At 40.8% G+C, this 6083-nt stretch overlaps 1 protein-coding gene across 1 annotated transcript in view; it reads left to right on the top strand.

Annotated features, from left to right (window-relative positions):
- Positions 1 to 242: 242 nt before the first annotated feature.
- SPSB4 (splA/ryanodine receptor domain and SOCS box containing 4) overlaps positions 243 to 6083 on the top strand; it is a 161949-nt gene continuing 156108 nt past the window's right edge. The window contains exon 1 of the mRNA XM_034782307.1: positions 243 to 950. The gene's annotated coding sequence lies outside the window, so the exon portion shown is untranslated. The remainder of the gene's footprint in view (positions 951 to 6083) is intronic.

The raw sequence follows: 6083 nt of genomic DNA, 5'->3' as shown, positions 1-6083 counted from the left end.
CAGCACCCCTAATTCCAGCACCACTGGTTGCACATGAGGATCCCATGCCTCCTTTGTGACCCAAGGGGTTAAATAATGCAGAGCTGGGCTGGCTCAGTGAACTAAGAGTGCTCTTGGTGAGCTCTAGACAGATGCACAGGAAAGCGTGCGAGGAATTGCAGTTTGTGCAATAGCAAGAGGAGCTCTGTTACCCAGTTGGTAGGCTCAGGCTTGTGTGCGTTTCCACGTCTGTGTGGTAATGCTGGTGTTGGGGGAAGGGGCGTCACCATCTGTTCTTAATTCCCTGGTCATTGGATTAGTAGCCCTTAGTGATGAGATCAGCAGGATCAGCTTTCCCGATGGGGCACTGCACTCGCTTCAGCTGCAGGCTCTTCCCATCTGGGCTGTCTCTCTGGAGGGGAGAGACAGAAAGAGGAATCTGAGGCATGAAGTAAATTAGCCTTTGAAGGAGCAACAAAACCAGGTCTGCAGAGGGCAGGAGGACGGTGTTCAGAGGCCAGTTTTCTTTTGTGGGGAGTGACGGCACTTTTTCTGCGGGAACAGTTGTGAAGTGTTTCCTGGCTATGCTGGGTTGCTTCGATTTTCTATTACAAGCTTGTATCCTACTGAGTAAGGAAGTGTCTTTTCCCCGTCTTTCCTCTGGCTTGTATGTTTGGAGCCCCAGCACACATTACACAGATGTGGCTCTCTCACACTTCGTTAAGCAGCCTTCAACTAGATCTTTGCTTTTAAACCTGTCTCTTCGGAAGGATTTGCTTGTGCTAAACTACAGCTGCCAGCGTTTGGAAGCTTAGATCGGTTGCCGTTCAAGAGGAAAATATTGTTTAAGGAAATACTTTTGCGAGTCACAGCTCCTTTTTCTGTTTTGTTTACTTGTGGTTCGACCTTTCCCTCTGGATTTTTGTATTCCCATAACGGACCAGCCTAAGAGGTGCTTTAATATTTTTATGGTAAGTTCTTGAAAGGTGGATGTTTTCCACTGATTACGAATGTTGTTTTATTCCGTGATATGTTTAGTGATGTACGTTTTCGAAACAGTGGCTACAAGTTTCGAAACTAGTATTTAAAATCGAACAACAACAAACCCCAGTATCTGTGGTTGAAATAATATTAATACACATTCTTCTGCCTTTCAGCAATGCTTGTAAAATTCATGTTTAATTGTGGTCTTGATTTTCACAAAAACAACAACAAAAAATGCGAAAAACAAACAAAACTCCATACATTTATGCTGCCTGGCTGTGAACCTAGATGTTGGTGGGGCTCAAACAATCCCAGTGTAAACAAAAATTTGTGCATAGGGCAGACTGTGATGCATCTATCAGTGCAATATTTTTAGACATGTAGAAAATGACTTTTAGAGGCAAAAGAGGAGACTTCAGCTGAGCTACTTAGAAAAATTTGAAATATTAAAAGTGTCTTTGGCAAAAGTAACACAAGTTATAATTTTGTTAGTAACCAAACCAAGGTTTTATGCTACGTGTGAGTCCCAGTGAAGAAATGTATTCAATCCGTTTGCCCTGTTGCTACTTTTAAAAACTTCTGGCAAGAATGTTCTTCAAAATTGGTCTGATCCTCATTTGGAATAGTAATACTTTTTGAAACCATCAAAGCTGTTGAATAATGTGTCACACTGTTTCCTATTGAATTGCTCAAGCGTAGAATCCCATTCATTCTGGAGGAGGAGGAACGTTCTAGTTTAAGATCAGTAGGTAAAGTTGATGTGACATTTGGTGTGTTAATTTAGGGTTTTTTTTCTCCCTTGTATTTTGTAAAATATACATTACACATTGCTATGGGGTGAGAAGCATCCGGAATCTAGACTTGATCAGTTATTACTTTGGTTACTAATTTGATATTGGCTGCAGCCCAGAGTGCTAGTCAAAACCAATTTTTCACAATGCTTCTATTGCCCTTGGTGACAGAAACTATCCATAACAAGATAACACTGCATTGTGAAAGAGTTTATCCTTAGAAAAATAACATCCCCTAAGGGCTGTTCCTAAGCTTGCAACTAATGTTTGTTTGGTTTGTGCAGAACATGTCAAGCCATGATGCATTTTTAATGTCCTTTCTGTAACAAAAGCAGTCTGTCAGGAACATGAGAGTTGCAGTTAGACTTATTTTGTGCTGATGACAGAATAAAGTCAAATGTTGTAAATTCATTTTTAAAAACTATTGGGCAATGGTTTTATAACGTGTACAGTGGTATTATTAACAGAAGTGTGTCCTAGAAGCTAAAGCACAAAACGGGGAGGTGGGGGACCTGGCTTAAATATGCTTGTCTCTGCCATTGATTTTGTTGTGTAACCTTGGGCAACCTCTCTGCCTCTATTTCTCCAACTGCATATCCCTACATCACAGTGGGGCTAAGGCTTAATTTATTAATGCGTTTGAAGCACTTGAAGGTCTTCAGATGGATCGTACTGTAAGTACCTTTATAGCGAGCTTGTGAAACTAAGCTGAACTTCTGCATTTAACTGTTTAGAGGCATCCAGGAACAGTAGTTTGGCAGCTCCCTAATGCATGTGTTTTCCTGACCTTATTTCTTCTTTCTTTACAGACTTCACTTAAATTCATCTGATATCATCAGTCTTCTTGCTCAGTATTCCTCAGTGCTTTGGTGCGATACAGTGATATAAGGTTCCTTTTTGGGAAATACATTTTATAATAGTCATGCTGAGATCACTTGCACAGAGGTGCCCGAATGAAGATACAGCACCAACTAAGAAATATACACTGACTAGAGCAGACTAAAATTGCTAATTTTTGTTGAGGCTGTTATGACTGTCTTTTATGACTTCATAAGTTTCCTGTAGCATAAGAATTGCTGAGTGATAGACCATCTCTCATGCTAGTCCACATGAAGCAACTCAATCACTTGTCAGACTTCATTGTTGCTTTGTAAACTTAGTGTAATGGATTTTCCATGTACCAAAAATACCAAAACTGAGCAAACTATTTCTGGCTTGTCTTCCTCCACAGATACTGCTTGCTCCACTTCTTTGTGTAGGTCACTAACACTCCGTCCTCTCTTCTACAGGGGAGGGAAGTGTTACAATGGAGCTTGGAGCTGTTTCATGGATTGTTCAGAGGGTTGCATGTGATGGTTATCTTGATGAGATGCTCTTGAATTTTACTGACCTTGTGACTAGCCCTTATGACTAGTTTGTTTGTTCTTAGAATGTTGCAGTAATGCACTTGGTAGGGTTAAAATCAGAATGTGGGGTTCTGAGATCTGACTAGCCTTTCACTGTTACAAGACCTTGATCAGAATGATTAGCATCCTCGTGTTAAAAACATTTCTACCAAATTCCTCTTGGCTTAAAATAAGGGCATGTTTTTACCAGGTTCAAGTCTTGTAAATCATACTGCATTTTTAGCTGTCTCTTCTACTTAGTTTGCTTGGCTGGTCTCTACAGCAATGCTGACATCCTTCACTTACAATCCCCTTGCGCTATGGCAACATTGCTTCAGTGCAAATTTAAGAAGGCTTTGAAAGGAATTCTAAGAAACTGTAAATTCCAGCTTAAACAACAGTAATGTAGATGTACTGTCTTTCTTAATAGAAAATAAATAAAAGGGAAATTTAAAGGTATTTTAGTTATAACCAAGTTTCCCAAGATGGTACTTTATGTCAAAGTTTAGTGGAACTTGCAAATCCTGACTTCAGGCCAAGGAAAGAGTTACAACATGGACGAGCAGTGCCTGGTATTCTGTGGAGATGCCTTGCTTTATTGTGTGATCTAAGACACGAACCTTGACTCATGTCTGTTGAATTGTAAAGGAGCCATGCTGACAAAACAGTCTTTAGATTAACAGTGCTAATTTAGATTTCTCTTGCTGAGCCACATAAATAAAATACACTACTAGAGTATAATGGAAAGAAAAGACCAGGTATGTAGTGAGGCAGGGGTGTGTGTGTGTGTGTGTGTGTGTGTGTGTTTTTTTCTGGATTCCATTATAAAAATTGTGTTTTAAGATTGGCCAGTTGGAACTAAATCAATATTGTCTTATCAAAATTTAATGTAAAAGTGCTGTTTGCGCACACACACAATTAAATGTTTGCTAATATTGCCATAGAATACAATACCTGAGGATTTATCTTTTAAAATGTAAACATTTGCTCTGGGTTAAAACTTGCCAGATAGGCATGCAGCAATTCTCCATAAAGGACCCTATTTTGTGAGTTTAATGTACTTGCACTACACACATCTATGTCATATCCTTTGAAAGGTTATTTCATGTATGTTCAGACTAAGTATGATGTGGAAATGTCAAGTGGTACCATAATCTTGCAGGTGAGGTTGAACAATGGTACCCAAAACCAGTGTGATCTCTCTCTCTCTCTATCATTCGAGAAGGACTGCAACATGACAATGACTACAGTTTTTACTGTTTAAGTTAATTTCAAGACCTTAATCTAGTGCTTAGTTGTCAAAGTATATAATAAGTGATTAATTTTCTATATTTATAATTGAAATTTGCTGGCCAGATCAGTCTCCCTGAAGATTGTGCACTAGTAGTAGTAGACTGTGCGCTCACAGTTAGAACTGCATAGGGGAAAGATATAAATGTACACCTCTACCCCGATACAATGCGGTCCGATATAATGCGAATTCGAATATAACGTGGTAAAGCAGCGTTCCAGGGTATGGGGCTGCTTTACCGCGTTATATCTGAATTCGTGCTCCCGCATGCGGTTCCTCTGCGCTCGCTCAGTACTTGCTGTGGCCCCCCCCACCCCAGCTCACCTCTGCTCCACCTCCTCCCATAAGCGTGCTGCAGCTCTGCTTCTCCTCCCTCCCAGGCTTGCTGCGCCAATCAAGTTGTTTGTACAATAGCAGATATTGGTGAAGAACAAATGGAGAGAGAGCTTTTTCAGCCCAATTAAGAAATCCAGCATCAAAACATTTGTTGACATGGTCAAGAAGTCCAAATTTAAGTCTGGCAAAGGAGGAACAATCACAGCAACGATCAGTCCAGAAACCGTTTTCCTCAGAGCCCCGTTCTTGGCGAGATACAGAGATAATGTTTCAATGGCACTGTGCTTAGTCCAGTAGGACCTGTGTTTATGCTCCTCTTCCATTCTGCTGGAACAATGAATTAGGGCATCAGCTTAGAAGCTCAAGCTAAAGGAATCCATGTGCTAAAAGCATGCAAAGAAGAAATGGCATTATACATCAGAGATGCAATGGCTGTCACACACATGATGGCTGGAGACAAATTCCACACATTTGGAGACCTGGCTGCTGAATAAAAGGCCCTGAAAAGATTTGATAAAGCTAATTCTGTAATTCAAGTGTTTGACAGATATGACAACAGTAAGTTGTGAAAACTGCAGAATGATGGTGCCGGGCAGGGTCTAAGATTGGATGCAAGACATACCGGGTGATTAGTGGGCACCCTATACCTCCACGGAAAACGTTTCTAAATGTGTTGTCCAACAAGTTATCACTTGTAAAATTCCTTTTCCTTTGAATATATGGTTCAAAATGCACCTGGGAGTGCAGGCACAAACTCAACGCAAACACTACTGAGGCTTTTCCAGTGGTGAAATAGCAGTCCATGACCAGTAGAAGTGTGTGAAGAAGCTCGAGACTTCTGCAGTACAGCGGAAGTAGACACAAGATACTTCTGTATGCTTTATATGCCAGTATGGATTTTGGGTCTCTTGGTGTCAAAGAAACCATGGTAATTAGGTGACCTGCCGCAGATGTTTTGTTCTTTGCTGTTCTATACTTTCAAAAAACGGAACACCTAGATAACATGTGGATTGAAACAGGCACCGTTACCACAAAACTGACAATCCTTGCTTCATACCGATGCATACAATTTGTGATGCACTCGCTCCTGACTTCTGCAACGTGCTTCCTGATGCACATGCATTAACAGGATGTGACTGTGCCATATCTATTTGATACTGGGGGGAAAAAAATTGTTGGAGAGAGTGTCAGAAAAGCCTCAATTTCTTGTGGTAGCAAAGAAGTTGCTAGCAGTGCTGAGACTGAGAAAGCAAAGGAGTCCCGCAGAGACACAAATTGCTTGGGTCTCAAACTGGCAATCAAGAAGGACAAGTCACT

Source organism: Trachemys scripta, chromosome 9, assembly GCF_013100865.1.
Source record: "Trachemys scripta elegans isolate TJP31775 chromosome 9, CAS_Tse_1.0, whole genome shotgun sequence".
NCBI classification, from domain to species: Eukaryota; Metazoa; Chordata; order Testudines; family Emydidae; genus Trachemys; species Trachemys scripta.
The sequence above is the reverse complement of the archived record's forward strand: the minus strand, read 5'-3'. Positions and strand labels throughout refer to the sequence as shown.